Below are 27,925 nucleotides of genomic sequence, written 5' to 3' on the forward strand. Positions count from 1 at the left end.
CAGGTTTGTGCAAGTTTCTAATTTCCATCAGCGTAGCTGGTCAGACCTTTTTTCGACAGGGGACGTCACATCCGACAAATATCACAAAACCGACGTGAACTTCATTCGTGCAACAACAGTTGGCTATAAATTAAATTGCGAGCGCAAAATACAAATCCTAATCTTACTTTGAAAATAGTACCACGATATTCCATCTTCGAAAATATACTAACTTAATTTGCATTTTTGGTAAAATTTATCACATTTAGCGTATGTCACTGCATTCAGGGCAGACTTTTACACTTTGTTGCATTGAAGGACAAAAGTTCTTTCGAGTGTAAATTGGGATATGTCAAATCAAACCTTCGTTCAAATATGTGCAGTTTAACATTTGTGAGTATTGTTTCTGTATACACTGTATTTTGGATATGCACAAGTATGCAAAAGCTGTGCACAAATATGCAAAAGCTATGCACAAGTATGCACAATCCATTTACACGCAATAAAACGTGTTTGCTATGCTAGCTGTCATTAACCTGTCGGCCTGCGCACACGAAATGTATATATCTGTATATGTTTTAAAATAATCGCTTTAATTAATTTGTATTTATTCCTTTGCTTTATTTGACAGGATTTATAAAAAGCTAGATACAGTGTAGATTATTTACTAAATATGAAGATGTTAGGGCGGAAGACAAACAAAATGACAACGTTTAAAATATAGTATCTTCTTTTTTTAGGGAACACAATACACACAAAACTATTGTAACCAATGAAACGATGCAACGTAATCCTTAAAAAATGCATAATACCCATCTGACACCAGGAAGTGTGCTAAAAGAAAGGTAATATCTACTACATGTAAGTCCAAACTAATCACGATAAACAAGATTAAATTGACATCAAGACAGAATTCTGTAAGTACCAAACTTTCTTAAATACTTATATACAGTAAATATCATATATTCTTTAGCTTTCAATTTTTGATCGTTCTTTTCAGGAAATGTTTTGTTTTATTTGTTGTATACGTTCAGATATAGAAAACTGCAATGGGGTCATTATAAAATTACACCACGATTCAAGTCTTTACTTTTTTGCGTGTAAAACCTGATTACGATATTTGTTCCAGCTGAACATTAAGATTGTTGTTTAAGTTAAATCCTCCTCCATGTCTATGTATCACTCCGCGCGTAATTATTATTTCACTACATGTATCTTGCAGTAGCACAATTTTGTTGTCTACCCCTTTAACTTTCTGGCAGATCCGCACGTGGTGTCACTTTCTGTCCCGGTACGAATCTCGTTCCTGAAATCTGAATAAACCCTAATCAGTTTTATGGGGTCATGTATATAAGGCATCATGTGTAATTGTAAGGCATACGGATCTTAACTTCAATGGCAAAAGTTGATTAGAACAAGCAATTTAATTACACGACATTAAGATGCATCGACATAAGCTAATTTCTAATTTTTGTACAAATATACAGCCCCGGCTTCTTTCTGGAGGAAAGACGGGAGATTGGAAGGAGGAGGTTAAACAGTATGTACTTTCATTTTTGTACCATTTCAAAATGTAAATAATTTATTTAAAATATCAACGATTAACATCGTGTAACGCTGAAAGCTATTCAAATTTTTAGTTGTAAATGTGAATACATTTTCTTCATATGTTTACCAGCTTATTCAAAGTTAGCTGAAACTAGAAACAATTATTAGGAGTGAAGCAATATGACAAGTAAACAAGACACGATATATTTAAAATTTTGTGACATTTTTTTGTTAAATATGAACACCATATTCATTTTAAACGTTCACCTTAGATAGAAAATGAACTAAATATGTGTTTATCTTCTGGCATGAAGTATGAAGTTTCTAGGGTAAAATGAACGCACTTAGAAATTTTAGACTGCGTCATTTATAAAACTTTTTCGGCAGATGCAAGTTTTTATTTTGGTAGTGTACAAAATGGCGGAATAAATGATATATATACTTAAAACAGCTGTAGATGGCCATCAACCAATAGAAATGTTTAAAATTTGAGACTGAATTTGTCAAAGTCATATATCATAATGCCTGTTGTCATGTTTGTGTTTAATGGGGGAAACATTAGCCACGCAAAATTGAACTGAAAGTTAAATTGTGTTTGATGATTGGTAATGACTATTCTACCGTGGTGAGTTTTGCTTTCCTTTATCCTCAATTTGCATCAATTATATATGAGCTGCAGGCTGATTTGATGACATGCTTGGCGTGCTGTATTCTTTGTTTACGTTTTTTTCATTAATACATTTCGAGTTATTTGAGAAGGTAGAAAATATTTGTTTTTTAATAAAGATCCTTTTTTAAACTTCGTTCCGACATGACAGAAAAAATATTTGTTAATGAAGCATAGCTTTTTGGCCATTTCATGTGTTGATGTTGATGTACATGTACTTAGTTTGGCACACAGTGTATGTATATTATATCAGGAAATTACATACTTTTTAAAATAGTTTTATTTCCCGGGAAAAGACACCATTAAGACAATAATAGTGTAGATTATGTACCATCATATAAAATAGGCTGGCTATTGTTCAACATATATACACAAAAACTTGTTTGGCACCCTAATTATGTTAGCAAATATCGTTTTAAAAGTTCTTGTGCTGAAAATTTTCAAACTTATTCCTCAGATAAACACGAGAGCCAGACACAAAATTAATGTTTAGAAACCCGCTTTGCATGCACACGTTTAAGAGTTTACGCGTAAAGCCAAAATCATTATAAATGTAAACAAAAATCAATTACAAAACTTGGATAAGACGATGTTTTGACAAATTGCTAACTGATACAGGAAACATGATAAAACTAAACACCTGGTAATCTAAGACATTTTTCTTAAACGTTATTATTTCGAAATATTAAGGTTAACTTGATAAAAGAGCTATACATGTATTCTTACTTCGTTATTATAATGTATAATTTCACAAATTAATGTACACGTAGATATTCGCATGTCTATAATCAGGTATTCTGTTTCGTTTCTATGCGCAATGACACTGGATAAATTATACGTCAAATTTGATGCAAACAGTGAATCATTATCCTTGCACATGTGCAGTGAAAATCCTGAGAAGAAAAAAAAACACATACATGTGAGACATACTTGCGTAAGTAGTAAGTTCGGTAATTCATTAGTTTCACCCATTTTGCACGCAAATTTTATCTGCCGTCTGCAACCCCAGCAACATTGCAGCAGACGAGAGCTCTTTTGTTACGATGACCTCTTTCAAGCTGACAGTCATGATGTATGTTTCACAAACGCTCAAATACTTCCTCTGAAATGTAAAATATCAGCTATCAGGATCATACATCTTTTTCATGAATAAAGTATTTTGAAACGAGATATACAATTTATTGTTTGCACCTTATGCGGATAATGTTAAGTGAATACCTTCTCAAAACTTCTTCAAAAGTATTTATCTTCTGGTGCGTGACGTTGACTTTGGATTTTGAATTTTAAACACGATACTACTGTTACATTAATGAATTAGCATAAAACACAAAAAGACGGTTGCCCGTCATTGTATCAGGCAAAAATCTACTCGATTTGAATTACCTTCTTCTATACCTACTGAGCGTCTACCAGTTGCCGCCATCTTTAAAAATGGCTGCCTCCAGGGAAGGATGAGTGAGGCTGAGTGACACTGACGTGAAATATGAAATTGGAAGTAACGTTTGGTCAGCTGTTTCTATTTTCGGATACATTTGGATTCACCGTGGATCAGTGACCGGCATATACCCTGTAGATCCGAATTTGTGTGATATTTAGCTACAAATTCGGTTTTGCAGGATTTCTGCGGCGCTATGTTAGTCAACTATGAGGAAATATCATGGACTTACATTACTCGGATTTCGTAGACAGGTAAGCGTTATAATATAATTGTTCTTTTTATAAACAGGTAAAAAACATTTAGACTCTTCGAAAATGATGGGAAAAGTTACCTATGTATGTATCTTTCGTTTAACCATGTAAGTAGAAGATACAGTACGTTGAATTTGCATAATGATAAATCATACATTATTATTAGTCAATCTCTATGCGAATTCTGTTTTCTTTTATGTATATATATATATTAAGATTTTATGGAAAGATTAACGACTGCAAGTGTTAAACGAGAAGGCTGAATAATGTACGCGTTGTTCACATAAATTTCTTATTTTATATGTAATTAACAAGAATTTTATGAGCGTGCATCTAGTTAATTATATTTATGATATAGCTAGGGGACATCGTAAACTGATAACGTGTAAATTGTTATAAACCATTAAACCATCAAACTTTGTATCCTTTTCAAAAGGCTTATCAGCTACATTTTACACTTAGCATAAATTAGACCATATCGAGGTCGACAACGGTACAATAAAAGCTAATAAAAACGACGCAAAATTTATGTGTCTTCAAAACGATCCACAGAAAATCTAAATGTACATATTATGCCTAAATTTATCTGAATTTACGGACCTTAAGTGTGTGTAAACGTTACCCGCATGTGCTATTCATTCTTTATTGCATATGGTAAATCAATCAAAAGTATTTGTTAACAATCTGGGAATTAGATAGCGCCTTATCACCATGCACAAATGTTGCAATGTAGTTGAGATTTTCCAGCGTTATATAGACACTGGGCTTAGCGCGAGATAAACTTATCTCGTGCTGTATTTCATCTAAAGACGCGACTGCGTTGCTCTCAGTTCTAGATGTGCAAAACTATGTGAGGATATTTTGAAAATATGTATGCAGCTCATTTAGACAATGTGAAGTGAAACATACGTTATTACGATGTTATAGTCTTAATGGGTCTTTTACATAGCCGTTACATTTATATATGTTACAGCTTTTCTGACAGCATTAGAAGTGAAGAAGTATTTTGAAAAGTAAAACTAAGTTGATGTTTTCTTTTGCTGAAATTTTATGCAACATATTTGTCACGTTTATAATCCAGACAGATAGGAAAAAAAAATAAACATATAAAGGGTAGATTTCATTCATTTGAATAATAGAATGACATTAATTTACATCTAAATAAAATTTCCTTGATAAGAGATATACGAGACGTGATGGCAATAAAACTTAGGCCTGAGAAATCAGTATTTTGTTTACAGTACGTCCTCGGCTGAGCCCGTATGGAATTTATCTAATTTTACTTATTTTCTTCACAACGTCGTGTTTTATGCACCATACAAGTATCAACTTCATATTCACGACTTAGTATTTTTTTTAAATCATATTTCAGACTGTTTTATAAGATGCTGTTAACTAATTAGTTTTTGTTTAGTTTTCACAATTTCTTATGTACATATGTACAGATGAGGGAAAACATTAGGTGTTTACGGTCTGGTTACACTAACCAGTAAATTTTTTATATCAGGTTTTATATGAATATACCTTGTAATTAAAGACAGGTATTCCCACTTCTACCGCTTATATTACCTTTCAAACACTAAAAATAGTTTAAAATCCATATGTATACACCTTGAAAACATAAACATTTATATATTTTATTTGTGTTTTAAAAAGAAGTGTGACTTTTCCTTATAGACTGGTTAATTATGTAAAATAAAAAATACCTCCAAAATTAAAATTTGATTAAACTAAACAATACTTCAGACAGTAACAAAACTATTTTTTGACATTGGGGCGTAAAGTCACGAAAACTCAACAGTTGTCTGGCATCTAGCACAACAATGTCCACCATTGATGTAGACTTCTTTAAGATGTATTATGGATGCCCTTTTTCATTAAGCGAGAATATTGAAAGGTGTGAGCATATTGAAAGGCGTATGTAATAGCTGTAAAATATCCAATTTCAAAACTATTCACAGTCAGAATTCAAATTTGGACTTTTAAGCTGTAAAATCGCTTTATGATCTGGCGACTTGTACATTTTTTCTGTTATAATGACATGAAATGCAACTTAATACACTATACAATCTATCCATGATATGTTTAAAGCATTTTATGTTTGACTCATAGGGATAATTAATCAATAATATGGTAGGCAACATATTGTTTATGTATAATGGGAAATTTCTATTGTAATTTCGATCTGTTTGACAAATAAAGATTATTTATCATACTTAATGTCAATTTTTTTTTTTTAAACAAGTAAATCTATTGTTGTGTTGTTTTCAATCTGGGGCCGAATTTATAAACGACTTTAAAATGCCAAATTTTTCAATTCGCTTTATACTCATATGATGACTACAGCCTTTCATTCAACTTTCATACAACTTTAGGAAAGTTTGAAAATTTCCTACAGTAAAGAACTGAACCTGAATTAAGTCTGAGACTTACATATATAACGTTGACGAAACTATGCTAGAAGTATGTTGGTAAAAAAGGCAAATGATACCTTAAAAAGCCAAGACGGTATTATTTCAACTCCGGATACCTTTAATATTACGTCTTATAAAATAGAAAGAAGCTCAAGAAAAAAAAGACCGAATCTGTTTCTCTTATATGTACAGATACGCAAGAACATTATGTTTTTAATAATTTTATAAAGAATCACGCAATAAACAAAATTTCTAGGCTACAGATTTACCGAGTACAGCGCAACATCCTGTTAGGCTAATTTATTTACTTTACACTATACATGTTTTTGTTATAACAAAACATGAGATTGGCTATACATAGTTTGTAATACTGACAATAATTATGAGTTGGAGAAATATTCATTGTCACACACAATTATCTTTTTTTACTGAAGCTGAAAATGCATGTTAGTCGGATTTTCAATGAGATATTGAAGTTCGAGTGAAGTAAACTATTTAGAGTACAGCAAAACATGTACTGTACTTAAGATAATCTGTCTTTCACGACATTTTAACCTGTGAATAAAGACATTAATGAGACATTCTGCAAACAAGGACTACATATCGACCATAGTAAAACACGGACTATAAGCATAGGTTTGACTGTACGCTGATTTTCGAGGTTTATGAATGTCTTATATTGAATTGAAATGTATTTATGCCACACGCTATCTATCAAACATATTTCTAAAAAAGTTTTTTTTTTTTTCAATATTGCATAAAATTGCGTGAAGTGAGTTTCCTTTTCAGTTTAAATTTTAAATATCTAATAAACAAGACACTAATATAACCCTTAAGCCTACTATGTCTGTAATATTGCAGCTCATTAAACTTGAATACGATCTAAAAAAAAAATCTAATGCTACCCGTTTAGTACTGAAATGGCCATGCAACAACAACAACAACAACAACAGCAGCAACAACAGTATTTAACAATTACAATAAAATAATGATTATCAAATTATTATGTACAGTATTTCTCTTTTCAATTCCTAACATCTAGAGACATGTATTAAATGTGCCTTATTTTGCCGACGTACATAGAATTTCCCTAGAGAGAAAAAAGAGTTCGTTTTTTTATTAAGAAAATAAGTACAACTAAAATTCATTTACTTCGCTAAAGATGAGTTTAAAGGCTGTTTTCGCTTCTTCAAACAATTTTTCAGTTAAAGGTATTTTATCAGCTAAGTTAAGAAACTCTGACTGAATCAAAATTGCGTGAAAAGCCGATCTGATTTCAAAGGCAACATACTGAGTTCATGACAAGGTTTTCAAACATGTGAAATATGATAAATTACCTGGCTATTATTGTGTATCGAAACCAAATATTATCTCATTACCTTATCGACTGCAGAACCTGATTCGGCTCATCCAAAACATTTTAAAGGGAAATTTTAGGTTGAAAAGTGGACAAAAAAATCTTTGGCTCAAAAAAAAAAAAATACAAAAAGAGTATAGAAATAAATAAATATTGATTACTATAAATTGTAACTTTTCACATGTTTTTGTAGCATACATTTATTTAGAAAAAAATATTTCTAAGACGACTTTCATGTATTATCCAAACCTTCTGTCAGATGAGGACATTACCAAAAATTCGCTACAGAACATAGTACTTACTTTTCTTTGAATTTTCGCTATATTAAACAGCTACTCACTAAAAATAGACATTTTCAATAATATTTTAGTTGAATATTTATAACATATATTCGCGACCTTAGATGTTAGATACGAGACTTTGTTTGATAAAATGTCCTTTATCTAAATAAGTACACTTCTTACAAAAAATGTACATTGATCTATTTGATGAAAAAAATAAACAAATAATGAATATCCCTTTAAAGTGTGTTACCTATCCTGAGGTCAAATTGCATTCGGTAGATCTCAGTTCTTCGTAATACTTGTACGTTTATTTTGTTATGATCATTTAATTAACCTTTACCCTGCTAAATTTCTAAAACGGACAGGTCCATCATTCAATTTGGGCAGTACCACTTATTATTCAAAGGGGTGTTCACTTAAAATTTACTGACTGAATAGCGAACAGTGCAGACCATGATCAGCCTGCATGAATGTGCAGGCTGATCTTACTCTGCACTGGTCGCAAAGGCAGAATCACTTGCCACCAGCAGGCTGAAGGTTAAAGATGAGATGCAATTCCAGATCCACTGTCCATTTTACTATGACTTTCCGTGACCCAATTTTCTGACAAATAGATTGCAAACGAATAAACTGAAATACATTTGTATATTACTACTAACTTTCCAAGAAAAGTAGCTATATATTTTTCCAACACTTATAAACTTAATAAGAAGAAATGCATTTTATACTTATTAAATAAATACTTGTTCAAATTCTAACAATATCTGTTATGGTATCTCTTTACATTGTTTTTGATTTGATGATTTACAATTTTGGGCAGATTTAAATTTGTATATGATATAACTTTTATTTTCATGTGTTATAATATTTCTGTATATTTGTAAACTAGGTGACTTATAGGTCCAAATTACCAAATACATGTACAAAAATATTCAAAATAAGACACAAACTGCTGATATTACATATACATATATGTTAGACATACAATTAAAACTTCTTTGGTAAGTTTTAGTTTCAAACAGTGCAGATATCTCATTGGCAAACTAGTCAAAATATTTATTTAAAGGTCCATTACTAAGGGAAAGTGAGTTGGCAATTTTTTTTCATAGCCAGTGCATAGACTTCTGCAAGACACTAAATAATGAAGATTGGCAGGCCAAAATTTACAGAAAGTCTTTGGAACTCAAAGAAATGTATGTGTATTATGTTGAAATTTCAATGAATCGACAGAATGACCCCCCAGGTCTTTTTAACTTTCTTCATACTTCATAGAAAAATAATTGTACATATACTGCGATTTATTTCGAATTTCTACATACCAACTTTCATTTTCCAATAAAATGAAATAGTTTCTGTGCTTTTTAAAAGAAATTAAAATGTTCACTTTCCTTAGTATTGGACCTTTAAGTTATAAAGGCAAACATGTTCTTTTACAAAACACAGCAAGTCATCCACAAAGTTTCTCTTACTTTGTTTGTCTATGAAAGATAAAGTGTGTAACAATGAATAAAATGATATAAAGTATACGTTATAAAGTAAATAATGTAATAAACTAAATAATGAAATAGGCTCAATACCCATCTTCCAGCCAACTTCACAGACTTAACAGAAATAAATATAAAACATCCAAGTAATGGAATAACCAGTACCAAACAGCTGACATAAGACAAAGGTGTTAAATAGGTCAAAATAGTTGTCATTCACTAAAAGGGGTAAAATATAGAATAAACAAACAAGTTACTTAACTTTCAGTAGTTAATTTGTGACAAATGCCATTAAACATTATTATACCTCACTTTTGTCTACAATGGTAAAATCCCATTACCCGAAAAGGAGATATTTTGACTATCAGAAACATTTTCAGTCTTTTTGACACGTGACCAAGCGAAAGTGACTGTCAGGTCATGTGACCGCGCTGATATTTTGAATGTCATATAAGGGCAAATAACTGCTTCAGGTTTTTAGCCATATGATTGCGTCCCTTGTACACAGTGTCATATTGTAATGACGTCGCTATTCAGTGTGTACACAACTGATTACCGCGCTAAAGATGAAACTGTTGAATTAAATGAACCAGAAACGTTTTTAAAACTTTTTTATGTGTTTAGTTTTGTTCGGTATAATAAAATAAATACCATATGGCAGCGTGTGTGACATTGATATTGTCAACCCTCGGAACAGAATGTCACCACTCGGCTATCGCCTCGGGTGACATTCTGCCCTCGGGTTGACAATATCAATGTCACACACGCTGCCATATGGTATTTATATAATATTAGTTCTGGAAATCATTAAAAACTTTGAGATCCCAGGAGTAAACATATTAATTATAAAGTTCTTTTAAGGAAAATTAAACTGGCATTATTTTGACTTTACATATTCTGGTGCTACTGCTACTACTATTATCAGTTTTATTATTATTATTATTATTATTATTATTAATTATTATTATTATCAGCATCATAATGCAATGAAAAATGGACAAACATTCCGCCCTACTCCTACCGACATGCTGTTCGTCGGCTTACAAGGTACATCGCAATTAAACATACTTTTGACAAGCACATATTTGTCTTAACTATCTGTCCAAAATCTTGTTCAAAAGATGTTTCGTGGTTTGGGAGCTTGATACCTGGCCTTGTGTAATACACAAAATGCCAATCAAAACAGGGTACTCCCAGAATAGTGGCATCATTCTTACATGACATTTTACATTAATCTAAAACGTGTTGCATCCCGTATCAACTCGATATCTTCATATCTGTGTTTTAATCACCAGACTATTTTATGCCAACTGGCAGGTCGTTTTAGACATTTAAACATTTATTAATCAAGAATAATACCTATATTTTAAAACTAACAGCTAAGAGAATATCAACAACGCCTAACATTTCATGAAAATTGTAAATTTGTTGCCCAGAATATTTAAAACCCTTATCACTTACCATGATCAGAAAGAGTCATGCTTTTTGGTCTTGACGGTGGTCAGTCACATATGGGCAACATTTTATTAATTTTAATAATGGACTATTTCTTTAGATTTCAATATAATTTCTAGTTTTACTTTTGTATTTGATAAATATTGGGATATGTCAACAAACTGAAACAAAAAACAATTTTAAAACAGCTGGTTGCGCAACCAAAATAAGCAAAGGGAGGTAATAATAATTTCATAAACTTGGATTTCTAATTAATTTTGGCAAAATATATACTTTTCAAGGCACATCTTTGACAAATTTAATACAACAGTGCTTATATTCATATTATACCCTAGGAAAAACATGTTTTTTAGATTTATACTTATGCTAAAATAACGCTGGGCTACCAGGAGATGGAAATCAAATTGTAAAGATACTTCCAGTGAAAATCGAACATGTACGAGTATATTTAAATAAGTGTGAATGATTAGTTGTTAAAGTTTTGTAGAAATCCGTTCGTTGAACCACCTTTGAATGGAGCAACCGTAATTAGCTTGTCCATTTAAGCATAAATTTCAAATTCATACCCAGGACCTATAGCAATCATCAGAGCTATAGCCTTCTTTTTGTCAAATGGTTGTCGGTCGTATATTTAGAAGAACAGTTATTGTATATCACAAACAATGTGGTCTCATAACTTAAAATATAGACTCATGACAGTATAAATCTGTACCAGTGTCTCATAAACCATATTTGGCTGGGTGTATAACAAATGATGTGGTTCTTTTAGTTTTAACTATATGTGCCGAAATATGCATATACAGTTTGCATAGTTGTGCATGTGACACTTTAATAAACAATAAAATTGTAATTGTAAAATTGTATATTGACTGCACGAATTTATGTTGTTGTTGTTAAGTTTTTAAATTACCTATTGCATTAGTTACACATACATATTCTACTAAATATTCTCCAGCAACACAGTAACACATAGAAATTCTATGATCTGTCCTCTAGTAACAGTATTACACGTAGAAATTTTATAAACTATCCTCGATTAGTTACACGTAGAATGTTTTTAAACTATCCTCGAGGAGCAGTTAGTTACATGTAGAAATTTTATAAACTATCCTCGATTAGTTACACGTAGAAATTTTTTAAACTATCCTCGAGGAGCAGTTAGTTACACGTAGAAATTTTATAAACTATCCTCGATTAGTTACACGTAGAAATGTTTTAAACTATCCTCGAGGAGCAGTTAGTTAAATGTAGAAATTTTATAAACTATCCTCGATTAGTTACACGTAGAAATGTTTTAAACTATCCTCGAGGAGCAGTTAGTTACACGTAGAAATTTTATAAACTATCCTCGAGGAGCAGTTAGTTACATGTAGATATTCTCTAGAATACGCTGTAGTAAACTTAAATCCATGAAATATGCCCTTGTGACGATTAGTTACGCTTACAAATTCCACGAATATTCCCAAATTACCTAACGAAATTCTTTGAAAGATGCCCGAGTTACCATTAGTTGCGTATACTCACATCAAGTCTTCGAAATATCGTCAATGAACTATAAGTCTATCCACTTAGTGAATGTCTTGCCGGTCAGTAGTCAAGACTATTGCCCGAGGTCTGCGGGACCGAGGGTCAACATTTTTGTTTATTGACGTGCAAGCTATTCAGTAAGTGTTTTTTTTTATTTGATATCAAAAATTAATTTCCACGGTTTTATTTTTAAAATAGTTTGACTTGTTAGCCCAGTAAACACGCGTAGAATTTAGACCAGTCATGTAAAACAGACTGTAGACCGGCGATTTATATACGGATTCTTGTAACACTTACAATTAATTTTCTTTCAAATTATATAAAGTATGCCCTAGTAACCGTCAGCTACGCGTAAAATGCTATGTAATATGTACAAGTAACTATTAGGTATCTATACACATTTTATTTAAATATGCACAAATGACTGTTAGGTACCTGCAGAGGTTTTATGTATATATACACTAATGACTTTTTAGCTACATATACAAATTCTACGTTACCATTAGTTTCACATACAAATCCTGAGAAATATGCTGAGATAATCATTAGTTACAAAACACTTATTGTATAAAATTGGGCATAGTTACCATTAGTTATGTATACTTAAAACAAATTCTGTGTAATATGCTCTAGTAACCATTAGTTACACGTAACAAATCTTATGTAATATGCTCTAGTGACCATTAGTTTTACATACAGATCCTATGTTATATGCTCTAGTGACCTTCAGTTTCACATACAAATCCTATGTAAGATGCTCTAGTGACCATTAGTAACACATACAAGTCCTTTGTAATATGCTCTAGTGACCATTAGTTACACATACAAGTCCTTTGTAATCTGCTCTAGTGACCATTAGTTACACATACAAGTCCTTTGTAATCTGCTCTAGTGACCATTAGTTACACATACAAGTCCTTTGTAATCTGCTCTAGTGACCATTAGTTACACATACAAGTCCTTTGTAATCTGCTCTAGTGACCATTAGTAACACATACAAGTCCTTTGTAATCTGCTCTAGTGACCATCAGTTACACATACAAATCCCTTGTTATATGCTCTAGTGACCATCAGTTACACATAAAAATCTTATGTAATATGCTCTAGTGACCATTAGTTACACATACAAATCCCATGTAACATGCTATAGTAACCATTAGTTACACATACAAGTCCTTTGTAATGTGCTGTAGTAACCATTAGTTACACATATAAACCTGTGTAATATGCTCTAGTAACCTTTAGTTTCACATACAAATACTATGCCATGTACATTAACACATACAATTACCCTGACATAAGCTGTAGGAACCATTTGTTACTTCACAAATAATCAAGGCCTTCGAGTGGTTTATCGTCTGATTTACCACGGTTCAGAGTTCAGATGCGTTAGAATTACTGAAACATCTGAGCGATGAACCGTGGTAAATTAGATGATAAATCACAAGAAGGCCTTGGCTGTTTTCATTCTGACATGCTCATTGATATATTTTAATAAATATCATGCTGGGCTTCATTTACGCGAGGAGTAATGTATCGGACGTCATGCTGCAATTTGACGTCATAATTGACGTCATAATGCTCTCGCGCATCAACCGTTATTCTCGCAGAATATACAGGGCTTGATTTGATTTCCTTCTTTGTTTAACTGGAAATCAATTCGAGCCATGTTAGAAATATACATGTTCTATGATATATACTGCAGCAGCCATATGTTACCAATATCATATTAACAAGTCTGTGCATTCTTTTCAAACTTGAAACGCTATATCTGTTACTATAGCGGCTTGGTTATGTTACGAATTTGTATATAATACTTATGAACACCTGTAACATTTATTTCATCATGTTCTCTATTAACATGACCCTGCTAAGTTTCTATAATGAACTAATGAACTTGTCCATCTTTCAGTTTGGACAGTACCATTAAGGTAGTTCTGCACGTTTGATAAACCGGAAGTGATGGCGTAACGTAATTTATCCGGAATACGTGGAATAAAGCCTAGATTCAGCGTACGGAAATGAAAATCATTTTATTAATTAATAGCGGCCTATGAGTAAACTTATTACAATGGCACTGTTACTGTCTTTCTAAAGTTAAAATATGATATTAAAACATCTGACACGTTAAAAATTCAAAATAATATCTTAAAATTAGCGTGAAAAGTGCGGTTCACTTTAATCAAGGTCAAACCACATTATAGGCCATATGTTTGTTTACAACTGTGGGAAGTTTCATTAAATTCTACATTGTAGAACAATTTCTATTCGCGAAAATGTTATGAAAGTTATGGTTTTCCCATAGACTTTCATTATGAAAAGTTGCGTGAGGTCTAACTTTTTCAAATCAGTCTAGCGAAAAATCAATCAAGCACACGACCCTATCTTTTTTATTTGGTGAATTTTCTAGGTATATTCTGAAGTTTTGAAAAATCATAGTTTCATAGTTTTATCAAATTCTACATTGTAGAAAAAATTTCGATGCAAACGTGCAGAACTACCTTAACTGTTAAAAGGGGTGCTTACCAAAAAGATACTGACTGAATGGCGAACAGTGCATACCATAGGCTGATCATGATCTACACTGGTCGCAAAGGCAGAATCATTCGTTTCCAGCATGATAAGGGTTAACATGCCCCTTGTCTTTCTCCAAACTGGGACCACTGTAAAACGGAAACGCCCCTAAACTGCACGAATGTTGGTAAGATGTTTCTTTATCATTTGATTATAAAAAATAACCATATAACCAGACCCCACCCAATTTCTTATTCCGGACAGTACTTTTTCTGACCGTACCTCCTTTTTATGTACACAAAATTAATCCATGTAAGTTAAAAGGTAGTTTTACTTTTGACAATTTTGCCTTTTATCACAGTAAGCTCAGTCAAGTAATTGAAATTAGATTCACTGTAATCATATACCCACAAAAGATAAATGAGCCGCGCCATGGGAAAACCAACATAGTGGCTTTGCGACCAGCATGGATCCAGACCAGCATCCATGCTGTTCGCTAACGGTTTCTCTAATTGCAATAGGCTTTGAAAGCGAACAGCATGGATCCTGACCAGACTGCGCGGATGCGCAGGCTGGTCTGGATCCATGCTGGTCGCAAATGCACTATGTTGGTTTTCTCATGGCGCGGCTCAAATGTTGTAATTCAATAAAGTAAATAAACAAGATCAGGATTTTAAATATTTACAGATTCAATGCAATTGAATAAATGTGTAAATGAAGTCAAACCTTACCCTGCTTAATTTCTATAATGAACTTTTCAATCTTTCTATTTGGACAGTACCATTAACTGTTAAAGTGGTACTTACCAAAAAAGAAATTCTGACTGAATAGCGAATAGGGCATCTAGACCAGACTGTACGGATGTGCCGGCTGATCATGATCTACACTGGTCGCAAAGGCAGAATCAATCGTTTCTTTCGAACTTAGTTATAATATTTTTATGTATTTTTGTCAAATCTTAATCTATTTATTCGCTTTTACTGCATTGTATCCGACCATAATTTCTATCTACAAATTGAGGATAATTAGGGGACATAATTATCTAAATTTTGAATTACTTCAGGGGCTATCTCCTATGAACAAACAGAGGCTGGAGCTATCTCGACGGAGAGATATTACATATATTTTTCTGTGCACCATTCAATTTGCCATTAAATTTGCAGTTAGGAATGATGTTTTCAGAGGAATTAAATGAAGAGGGTTTTTTTTTTCACAGATATTTTAATTAGAATTTTAGGCGATTTCAGGCAATTTCCCATTACTTCCAATGCTAATTCGGAAAGTAACGGTCATGTTTTAAAACATAATTTCTTGCAAAAATTAACCTGGTAAGGGTACCTTTACCTTGCATCAATAAAATTGTCGTTGAATTTCCTACAGAATAACAAAAAATAGTAAAAATTAAATGAAGGAAAAAATATTGTAGCTAACGCCTTTAAACGTACAAAAATGTAGTTAATGGAAGAAACTATTTGACTTCGACTGCATTAGAATGAATAGTTGACTAATATCGACTTACCCTGGCTAAGTATGAGAAGAAAATCATATCCTTTGCTCATTTACCCTTATTTAAAATTTAACCATTTAAAATTTGTTTTTAAAATGTCAATACGCAGTTTTCAAATTATATATGATCTTAAACAACATTAACGCAAAAAATGTCTGCACAAAATATTCCTTTATTTTGAAATTTACTTAATTTTAAACGTTGCTCTTACTACGACAGGCTTTAATGTTCTTTTCAAAATATTAGGAAAATGTAAGTGATCCATACATCTTAATGTTTCTGCTATCTTTTAGAACTACTGATTAATGTTCGAGATAATTCAAATGATATTTGAATGCTGAGCCGGTGACAACTTTCACATGCTCCACTGCTTACAGACATTTTTGGTCGGAAAAATACATTTGTAAGCATACGGTGTCTGTTTCTATTTTGGCGTATCGGTGAATTACCTCCCCCGAACCTTTATTAAATGAAGATAGTCGAATGTTGCTCGGAATGCATATTTCTCTTCATCAGGTTCTGCATTTCCTATACGTTCATGATGGCATATTAACGCATACCATGCTGGGCACGATTGATTCTGCAGTCTGATCATGATCTGAACTGTTCGCTGTGCAGCCAGTATCTTTTTGGTAAGCACCCCTTTTAACAGTTAATGGTATTGTCCAAATTGGAAGCTGGACAAGTTCATTATAGAAATTTAGGGTTAATTAGTAGAACCTCTTTTAGAGTTAGGAGTATATCATCAAATCATAAAAATATTTGACAAAAGAACAACATGTTTACCAACAATCTACATGTCCACTACATGTTCTACTGTACTATCCCGTACAACTGGATACTTAAAATATTCTCAAAAGATTGTCCCCCTTTAAAAATGAATGTCATTTGTAAAGAAATAAAAAAAAATCAATTGCTGAAAACTACGTTCCACCAAGTTATGTGAAATTTGCAAATGCATCAAAACGAAGATATGTAACAGTTCTTTGAAAATAGTGAGTTTTTAAGGCGTTGAACTGTCTAAAAGTGTGGCCCCTTTATGCAGTCCTTTTACGGAATTCAATGTACATATCAGTAAGCTGACAGTTGTTTTGTAAAGTAATATGTATATGTTTTATACTGTCTAACTGCGTTCACTCAAACTCGGCCAGACCAGCAAAATTGGTTCGAGTTATCGGTAGTTCGAACAAAATACAATACACGGGGATTAAGCGGGGACCTGACACGTTCGAGAGAAGGGTGGTGTACGAATATCCGAGTTCAAGCGGACGAAGTTTGACTGTATTCTGTTTGATTTTCATGTGAAGCAATCCTTTCTTTCTATGATTTGGTGTTGTTTGGATTTTTTCTCAAAAGGTAAGGCTAACAGGTATAAATGCTGTAAGTCAGCGTTTCTCTCTTTGATATGAAAAGAACAAATGATATGAGACAGTAGGAGATGTAGAGGTTTTGGGCAGGATGGGGGAGGATATGTGAAGGGTACAGGACAGGATGGTTGAGAATATGTTGAGTATATTGTGGGCAGGATGGAGGATATGTGGAGGGTAATGTGGGCAAGACGGTTGAGGATATGTAGATGGTACTGTTGGTAGTATTGGGGAGGATATTTGGAGCGTAATGTGGACAAGAGAGTTGAGGATATGTGGAGGGTAATGTGGACAGGATTGGGGTCGATATGTGGAGGTTAATGCGGACAGGAAAGTGGAGGATATGCCGCGGCTACTGTGGGCAGGATGGGTGAGGATATGTGGAGGGTAAAATGGGCAAGATGGTGAAAGATATGATGAGGGTAATGTGGACAGGATGGGAGAGAATTTGTGGAGGGTAATGTAGACAGGATGGTTGTGGATATATGGAGGATAATATTGGCAGGTTGGTGGAGGATGGGGAAGGTAATGTGGGCAGGATTTGGGGGGATATGTGGAGGATATGTGGAGGGTAATGTGTGAAGGGTCGTTAAGGATATGTTGAGGGTAATGCGGGCATGATGGTTGAAGATATGATGAAGGTAATGTGGACAGGATGGGAGAGAATTTGTGGAGGGTAATGTAGACAGGATGGTTGTGGATTTATGGAGGATGATACTGGCAGGTTGGTGGAGAATATGGGGAGGATAATGTGTGTAGGATGGTGGAGGATATGGGAAGGGTAATATGGGCAGGGTTTGGGAGGATATATAGAGGATAATGTTTGAAGGACGGGTGAGGATGTGTGGAGGGTAATGTTGGAAGGATGGGGGAAGATATGTGGAGGGTGATGTTGGCAGGATGGTTGAGGATATGTTGAGGGTAATGTGGGCAAGATGGGGGTTAATGTAGGCAGGATGAAGGAGCATATGGGGAGGGTAATGAGGGAAGAATTTGGGAGGATATGTGGAGGGCAATATGGGAAGTATTGGGGGATGTGTGGAAGGTAATGTGACCAGGATGGTACATGATATGTGGAAGGTAATGTGGGAAGGATGACGGAGGATACGTGGAGGGTAATATGGGCTGGAAGGTACATGATATGTGGAGGCTAATATGGGAAGGATGGCGGAGGATACGTAGCGGGTAATGTGGGCAGGATGGTACATGATATGTTGAGGGTAATGTGGGAAGGATGGCGGAGGATATGTGGAGGGTAATGTGGGCAGAATAGGGGAAGATATGTGGAGGGTAAAGTGAAAAGGATGGGGTAGGATATTTGGAGGTTAATGTTGGCAGGATATGGGAGGATATGTAGATTTTAATACGGACAGGATAGGGAGGATATGTGGAGGATAATGTGGGCAGGGTAGGGAGGATATATGGAGGATAATGTGGACAGGGTAGGGAGGATATGTGGAGAGTAATGTTGGAAGGATGATGGAGGAGATGTGGAGGGTAATGTGGGCAGAACGGAACGGGGGAAGATATGTGGAGAGTATTATGGGCAGGATGGGGGAGGATATGTAGATGGTAATGTGGGGAGGATTGTGGAGCATATGTGGATGGTAATGTGTGCTGAATTGGGAAGAATATTTGGAGGGTAATGTTGGCAGGATGAAAATGGATATGTGGATAGTAATGTGGAAAGGATTAGTGAGAAGAAAGTATTGTGGACAGGACTGGGAGGGGATGTGGAGAGTAATGTTAGCAGGATGATGGAGGAGATATGGATGAACGGGAAATTATACGGAGGATTTTAGGGCAGGATTGGGAGGCTATGTGGAGGTATTTGTGGGCAGGATTAAGGAGGAGATGTGAGGGCATTGTGAGCAGAATTTGGGAAGAGATGTGGAGGGTATTGTTGGCAGGATTGATGTGGAGATGTCTAGGGTAATGTGGGCAGGATGGAGAGGAGATTGGGGGGTAATATGGTGAGGTTGGATGTAGAGATGTAGTGGGTAATGTGGGTAGGATTGGGGAAGAGTTGTGGAGAAAACTGGACAGGATGGATGTGAAGATTTGAAAGGTACTGATAGCAAGATGGATGGGGAGAGATAAAGGGTATTGTAAGCAGGATGGATGTGGACAGGTAGGGGGTATTGTAAGCAAAATTGATGGGAAGAGGTAGAGGGTATTATAAGCAGGATGGATGGGGAGAGGAAGAGGGTATTGTAAGCAGGATGGATGGGGAGAGGAAGAGGGTATTGTAAGCAGGATGGATGGGGAGAGGTGGAGAGTATTGTAAGCAGGATGGATGGGGAGAGGTAGAGGGTATTGTAAGCAGGATAGATGGGGAGAGGAAGAGGGTATTGTAAAGCAGGATAGATGGGGAGAGGTAGATGGTATTGTAAGCAGGATTGATGGGGAGAGGTAGAGGGTATTGTAAGCAGGATGGATGGGGAGAGGTAGAGGGTATTGTAAGCAGGATGGATGGGGAGAGGTAGAGGGTATTGTAAGCAGGATGGATGGGGAGAGGTTGAGGGTATTGTAAGCAGGAAGGATGGGGAGAAGCAGAGGGTATTGTAAGCATGATGGATGGGGAGAGGTAGAGGGTATTGTAAGAAGGATGGATGGGGAGAGGGAGAGGGTGTTGTAAGCAGGATGTATGGGGAGAGGTAGAGGGTATTGTCAGCAGGATTGATATGGACAGGTAGAGGGTATTGTAAGCAAGATTGGTGGGGAGAGGTAGAGGGTATTGTAAGCAGGATTGATATGGACAGGTAGAGGGTAATGTAAGCAAGATGGTTGGGGAGAGGTAGAGGGTATTGTAAGCAGGATTGATGTGGACAGGTAGAGGGTATTGTAAGCAAGATGGGTGGGGAGAGGTGGAGGGTATTATAAGCAGGATTGATATGGACAGATCGAGGGTATTGTAAGCAAGATGGGTGGGGGAAGGTAGAGGGTATTGTAAGCAGGGTGGATGTGGAGAGGTAGAGGGTATTGTAAGCAAGATGGATGTGGAGAGGTAGTGGGTATTGTAAGCAGGATTGGTGTGGCCAGGTAGAGGGTATTGTAAGAAAGATGGGTGGGGAGAGGTAGAGGGTATTGTAAGCAGGATGGATGTGGAGATGTAGAGGGTATTGTAAGCATGATTGGTGGGGGAGGTAGAGGGTATTGTAAGCAGGATTGATATGGACAGGTAGAGGGTATTGTAAGCAAGATGGGTGGGGAGAGGTAGAGGGTATTGTAAGCAGGATTGATGTGGACGGGTAGAGGGAATTGTAAGCAAGATGAGTTGGGAGAGGTAGAGGGTATTGTAAGCAGGATGGATGCGAAGAGGTAGAGGGTATTGTAAGCAGGATGTATGGGGAGAGGTAGAGGGTATTGTAAGCAAGATGGATGTGGAGAAGTAGAGGGTATTGTAAGCAGGATTGATGTGGACAGGTAGAGGGTATTGTAAGCAAGATGGTTGGGGAGAGGTAGAGGGTATTGTAAGCAGGATGGATGTGGAGAGGTAGAGGGTATTGTAAGCAGGATGGATGGGGAGAGGTAGAGGGTATTGTAAGCAGGATTGATATGGACAGGTACAGGGAATTGTAAGCAGAATGGATGGGGAGAGGTAGATGGTATTGTAAGTAGGATGAATGTGGAGAGGTAGAGGGTATTGTAAGCAGGATTGATATGGACAGGTACAGGGAATTGTAAGCAGGATGGATGGGGAGAGGTAGAGAGCATTGTAAGCATGATTGATGTGGACAGATAGAGTGTATTGTTAGCAGGATGGATGGGGAGAGGTAGAGTGTATTGTAAGCAGGACTGATGTGGACAGGTAGAGGGTATTGTTAGCAGGATGGATGTGGAGAGGTAGAGGGTATTGTAAACAGGGTGGATGGGGAGAGGTAGAGTGTATTGTAAACAGGATGGATGGGGAGAGGTAGAGGGTATTGTAAATAGGATGGGTGTGGAGAGGTAGAGGGTATTGTAAGCAGGATTGATGTGGACAGGTAGAGGGTATTGTAAGCAAGATGGATGTGGAGAAGCAGAGGGTATTGTAAGCAGGATGGATGGGGAGAGGTAGAGGGTATTGTAAGCAGGATGGATGGGGAGAGGTAGAGGGTATTGTAAGAAGGATGGATGGGGAGAGGTTGAGGGTATTGTAAGCAGGATGGATGGGGAGAGGTAGAGGGTATTGTAAGAAGGATGGATGGGGAGAGGTTGAGGGTATTGTAAGCAGGAAGGATGGGGAGAAGCAGAGGGTATTGTAAGCATGATGGATGGGGAGAGGTAGAGGGTATTGTAAGAAGGATGGATGGGGAGAGGGAGAGGGTGTTGTAAGCAGGATGTATGGGGAGAGGTAGAGGGTATTGTCAGCAGGATTGATATGGACAGGTAGAGGGTATTGTAAGCAAGATTGGTGGGGAGAGGTAGAGGGTATTGTAAGCAGGATTGATATGGACAGGTAGAGGGTAATGTAAGCAAGATGGGTGGGGAGAGGTAGAGGGTATTGTAAGCAGGATTGATGTGGACAGGTAGAGGGTATTGTAAGCAAGATGGGTGGGGAGAGGTGGAGGGTATTATAAGCAGGATTGATATGGACAGATCGAGGGTATTGTAAGCAAGATGGGTGGGGGAAGGTAGAGGGTATTGTAAGCAGGGTGGATGTGGAGAGGTAGAGGGTATTGTAAGCAAGATGGATGTGGAGAGGTAGTGGGTATTGTAAGCAGGATTGGTGTGGCCAGGTAGAGGGTATTGTAAGAAAGATGGGTGGGGAGAGGTAGAGGGTATTGTAAGCAGGATGGATGTGGAGAGGTAGAGGGTATTGTAAGCATGATTGGTGGGGGAGGTAGAGGGTATTGTAAGCAGGATTGATATGGACAGGTAGAGGGTATTGTAAGCAAGATGGGTGGGAAGATGTAGAGGGTATTGTAAGCAGGATTGATGTGGACGGGTAGAGGGAATTGTAAGCAAGATGAGTTGGGAGAGGTAGAGGGTATTGTAAGCAGGATGGATGCGAAGAGGTAGAGGGTATTGTAAGCAGGATGGATGGGGAGAGGTAGAGGGTATTGTAAGCAAGATGGATGTGGAGAAGTAGAGGGTATTGTAAGCAGGATTGATGTGGACAGGTAGAGGGTATTGTAAGCAAGATGGTTGGGGAGAGGTAGAGGGTATTGTAAGTAGGATGGATGTCGAGAGGTAGAGGGTATTGTAAGCAGGATGGATGGGGAGAGGTAGAGGGTATTGTAAGCAGGATTGATATGGACAGGTACAGGGAATTGTAAGCAGAATGGATGGGGAGAGGTAGATGGTATTGTAAGTAGGATGAATGTGGAGAGGTAGAGGGTATTGTAAGCAGGATTGATATGGACAGGTACAGGGAATTGTAAGCAGGATGGATGGGGAGAGGTAGAGAGCATTGTAAGCATAATTGATGTGGACAGGTAGAGTGTATTGTTAGCAGGATGGATGGGGAGAGGTAGAGTGTATTGTAAGCAGGACTGATGTGGACAGGTAGAGGGTATTGTTAGCAGGATGGATGTGGAGTGGTAGAGGGTATTGTAAACAGGGTGGATGGGGAGAGGTAGAGTGTATTGTAAACAGGATGGATGGGGAGAGGTAGAGGGTATTGTAAATAGGATGGATGTGGAGAGGTAGAGGGTATTGTAAGCAGGATGGATGGGGAGAGGTAGAGTGTATTGTAAACAGGGTGGATGGGGAGAGGTAGAGGGTATTGTAAATAGGATGGATGTGGACAGGTAGAGGGTATTGTAAACAAGATGGATGTGGACAGGTTGAGGGTATGAGGAGAGGTACAGGATATTGTAAGCAGGATTGATATTGACAGGTAGAGGATATTGTAAGCAGGATGGATGGGGAGAGGTAGAGTGTATTGTAAGCAGGATTGATATGGACAGGTAGAGTGTGTTGTAAGCAGGATGGATGGGTAGAGGTAGAGGGTATTGTAAATAGGATGGATGTGGACAGGTAAAGGGTATTGTAAGCAAGATTGATGTGGACAGGTTGAGGGTATTGTTAGCAGGATGGATGGGGAGAGGTAGAGTGTCCTGTAAGCAGGATGAATGAGGACAGTTGGAGGGTATTGTTAGCAGGACGGATGGGGAGAAGTAGAGGATATTGTAAATAGGATGGATATGGACAGGTAAAGGGTATTGTAAGCAAGATTGATGTGGACAGGTTGAGGGTATTGTTAGCAGGATGGATGGGGAGAGGTAGAGTGTCCTGTAAGCAGGATGAATGAGGACAGTTGGAGGGTATTGTAAGCAGGATGGATGGGGAGAGGTAGAGGGTATTATAAGCAAGATGGATGGGGAGACGTAGAGTGTATTGTAAGCAGGATTGATATGGACAGGTAGAGGGTATTGTAAGAAAGATTGGTGGGGAAAGGTAGAGGGTATTGTAAGCAGGATGGATGGGGAGAGGTAGAGGGTTTTGTAAGCAAGATGGATGTGGAGAGGTAGAGGGTATTGTAAGCTGGATGGATAAAGACAGGTAGAGTGTATTGTAAGCAGGGTTGATGTGGACAGGTAGAGGGTATTGTAAGCAAGATTGGTGGGGAGAGGTAGAGGGTATTGTAAGCAGGACGGATTGGGAGAGGTAGAGGGTATTGTAAGCAAGATGGATGTGGAGAGGTAGAGGGTATTGTAAGCTGGATGGATAAAGACAGGTAGAGGGTATTGTTAGCAGGATGGATGTTGAGAGGTAGAGGGTATTGTAAACTGGATGGATAAAGACAGGTAGAGGGTATTGTTAGCAGGATGGATGTTGAGAGGTAGAGGGTATTGTAAACAGGATGGGTGGGGAGAGGTAGAGTGTATTGTAAGCAGGATGGATGCGGACAGGTGGAGGGTATTGTTAGCAGGATGGATGGGGCGAGGTAGAGGGTATTGTAAATAGGTTGGATGTGGACAGGTGGAGGGTATTGTAAGCAGGATGGATGTGAACAGGTAGAGGGTATTGTTAGCAGCATGGATAGGGAGAGGTAGAGTATATTGTAAGCAGGATTGATATCCACAGATAGAGGGTATTGTAAGCAGGATGGATGGGGAGAGGTAGAGGGTATTGTAAATAGGATGGATGTGGACAGGTAGAGGGTATTGTAAGCAAGATGGATGTGGAGAGGTAGAGGATATCGTTAGCAGGATTGATGTGGACAGGTAGAGGCTATTGTAAACAAGATAGGTAGGGAGAGGTAGAGGGTATTTTTAGCAGGATGGATGTGGACAGGTAGAGGGTATTGTAAGCAAGATGGATGTGGACAGGTTGTGGGTATTGTTAGCAGGATGGATGCGGAGAGGTAGAGTGTATTGTAAGCAGGATTGATATGGCAAGGTAGAGGGTATGGTAAGCAGGATGGATAGGGAGAGGTAGAGTGTGTTGTAAGCAAGATGGATGTGGACAGGTAGAGGGTATTGTAAGCAAGATTGATGTGGAGAGGTAGCGGGTATTGTAAGCAGGATGGATGGGGAGAGGTAGAGTGTATTGTAAGCAGGATGGATGTGGACAGGTAGAGTGAGGGTATTGTAAGCAGGATGGATGTGGACAGGTAGAGGGTATTGTTAGCAGGATGGATAGGGAGAGGTAGAGTATATTGTAAGCAGGATTGATATGGACAGGTAGAGAGTATTGTAAGCAGGATTGATATGGACAGGTAGAGGGTATTGTAAGCAGGATTGATATGGACAGCAGGATTGATGGGGAGAGGTAGAGGGTATTGTTAGCAGGATTGATGTGGACAGGTAGAGGGTATTGTAAGCAGGATGGATGGGGAGAGGTAGAGAGCATTGTAAGCATGATTGATGTGGACAGGTAGAGGGTATTGTAAGCAGGATGGATGGGGAGAGGTAGAAGGTATTGTAAGCAGGATGGATGGGGAGAGGTAGAGGGTATTGTAAATAGGATGGATGTGGACAGGTAGTGGGTATTGTAAGCAAGATGGATGTGAAGAGGTAGAGGGTATTGTTAGCAGGGTTGATGTGGACAGGTAGAGGCTATTGCAAGCAAGAATGGTGGGGAGAGGTAGAGAGTATTGTTAGCAGGATGGATGTGGACAGGTAGAGGGTATTGTAAGCAAGATGGATGTGGACAGGTTGTGGGTGTTGTTAGCAGGATGGATGGGGAGAGGTAGAGTGTATTGTAAGCAGGATTGACATGGACAGGTAGAGGGTATTGTAAGCAGGATGGATAGGGAGAAGTAGAGTGTGTTGTAAGCAGGATGGACGTGGACAGGTAGAGGGTATTGTAAGCAAGATTGATGTTGAGAGGTAGCGGGTATTGTAAGCAGGATGGATGGGGAGAGGTAGAGTGTATTGTAAGCAGGATTGATATGGACAGGTAGATGGTATTGTAAGCAGGATGGATAGGGAGAGGTAGAGGGTATTGTAAGCAAGATGGATGTGGAGAGGTAGAGAGTATTGTAAGCAGCATGCATATGGACAGGTAAAGGGTATTGTAAGAGGATGGATGAGAAGAGGTAGAGGGAGAGGTAGAGGGTATTGTTAGCAGGATGGATGTGGACTGTAGAGTGTATTGTTAGCAGGATGGATGTGGAGAGGTAGAGGGTATTTTAAGCAGGATGGATGAGGACAGTTGGAGGGTATTGTTAGCAGGACGGATGGGGAGAGGTAGAGGATATTGTAAATAGGATGGATGTGGACAGATGGAGGATATTGTAAGCAGGATGGATGTGGAGAGGTAGCGGGTATTGTAAGCAGGATGGATGGGGAGAGGTAGAGTGTATTGTAAGCAGGATGGATGTGGAGAGGTAGAGGGAGGGTATTGTAAGCAAGATGGATGTGGACAGGTAGAGGGTATTGTAAATAGGATTGATATGAACAGGTATAGGGTACTGTAAGCAGGATAGATGTGGAGAGGTAGAGGGTAGAGGGATGGATGGGGAGAGGTAGAGAGTATTGTAAGCAGGATTGATGTGGACAGGTAGAGTGTATTGTAAGCAAGATGGGTGGGGAGAGGTAGAGGGTATTGTAAGCAGGATGGATGGGGAGAGGTAGAGGGTTTTGTAAATAGGATTGATGTGGACAGGTAGAGGGTATTGTAAGCAGGATGGACGTGGAGAGGTAGGGGGTATTGTTAGCAGGATGGATGGGGAGAGGTAGAGGGTATCGTAAGCAGGATGGATGTGGAGAGGTAGAGAGTATTGTAAGCAGGATGGATGGGGAGAGGTAGAGGGTATTGTAAGCAGGATTGATATGGACAGGTTGAGGGTATTGCAGGCAGGATGGATGTGGAGAGTTAGAGGGTATTGTAAGCAGGATGGATGGGGAGATGTAGAGGGTATTATAAGCAGGATGGATATGAACAGGTAGAAGGTATTGTAAGCAAGATGAATGGGGAGAGGTAGAGAGTATTGTAAGCAGCATGGATATGGACAGGTAAAGGGTATTGTAAGAGGATGGATTAGAAGAGGTAGAGGGTATTGTAAGTAGGATGGATGAGAAGAGGTAGAGGGTATTGTAGTCAGGATTAGGGAGGAGATGTGGAGGGTGATGTTGGCATAATGGATGTCGAGATTCGGAAGGTAATGTTATCAGGATTAGGGAGCAGATGTGGAGGGTAACTAGAGCAGAATGGATGATGCAGAGATGTGAAGGGTAATGTGGGCAGGACGGATGTGGTGATTCGGAGGGTAATGTTAATAGGATTGGGGAGGAGATATGATGGGTAATTAGAGTAGGATGGATATGGAGATGTGGAGGTGATGTAGGCAGGATTGACGGCAGCATACAAAGAGACAATATCGAGAAAGACAAGTGAGAAAGTATCATTGAGAAACTAACTCGCTGACAATCAAACCATTGAGGAAAACGGTAAAGTACATAAAAGGGGCATAATTGCTGTGAAACATTGCGCCGGGCAAGTTAGAATGACCTTTAAATATACTGAATAAAACAAAACCTATTTAATATCTTGAAGGTATAAAATGTTCGAGACAGCACATCTCACTGACGTTTGAAAAGTGTAAATCCTTTGAGACAGAGCACCACCTCTGGTGTATATATGGTATAAACACATTGAGACAGAGCACCACCTCTGGTGTATATATGGTATAAACACATTGAGACAGGGCATGAAATGTATAAATGAAGTGAGACTGGACATCTACCTAATGTTTATAT

The 27,925-nt window shown here is 37.6% G+C and overlaps 2 long non-coding RNA genes across 10 annotated transcripts in view; one reads left to right on the forward strand and one right to left on the reverse strand.

The window, feature by feature from the left end:
- Positions 1–812: 812 nt before the first annotated feature.
- Positions 813–27,925, forward strand: part of LOC123561800 (uncharacterized) — a 32,588-nt gene continuing 5,475 nt past the window's right edge. For 2 of the 7 annotated variants that reach the window (XR_008372720.1, XR_008372716.1), the window contains exons 1-2: positions 3,727–3,883; positions 14,875–15,105. This is a non-coding gene — a long non-coding RNA (uncharacterized LOC123561800). Of the gene's footprint in view, positions 897–1,466; positions 3,884–14,874; positions 15,106–27,925 lie in introns of those variants that run through there. The other 5 variants (XR_006688528.2, XR_008372721.1, XR_008372717.1 and 2 more) reach the window with 4 other exon arrangements.
- LOC123561799 (uncharacterized) overlaps positions 1,000–27,925 on the reverse strand; it is a 37,866-nt gene continuing 10,940 nt past the window's right edge. Inside the window, exons 1-3 of one of the 3 annotated variants that reach the window (XR_006688527.2) lie at positions 16,438–16,958; positions 3,125–3,296; positions 1,000–1,292 (exon numbers count right to left, since the gene is read on the reverse strand). This is a non-coding gene — a long non-coding RNA (uncharacterized LOC123561799). Of the gene's footprint in view, positions 1,293–3,124; positions 3,297–3,577; positions 3,709–16,437; positions 16,959–27,925 lie in introns of those variants that run through there. The other 2 variants (XR_006688526.2, XR_008372722.1) reach the window with 2 other exon arrangements.

The sequence above is a fragment of the Mercenaria mercenaria genome, chromosome 10, assembly GCF_021730395.1.
Source record: "Mercenaria mercenaria strain notata chromosome 10, MADL_Memer_1, whole genome shotgun sequence".
Lineage (NCBI taxonomy): Eukaryota > Metazoa > Mollusca > Bivalvia > Venerida > Veneridae > Mercenaria > Mercenaria mercenaria.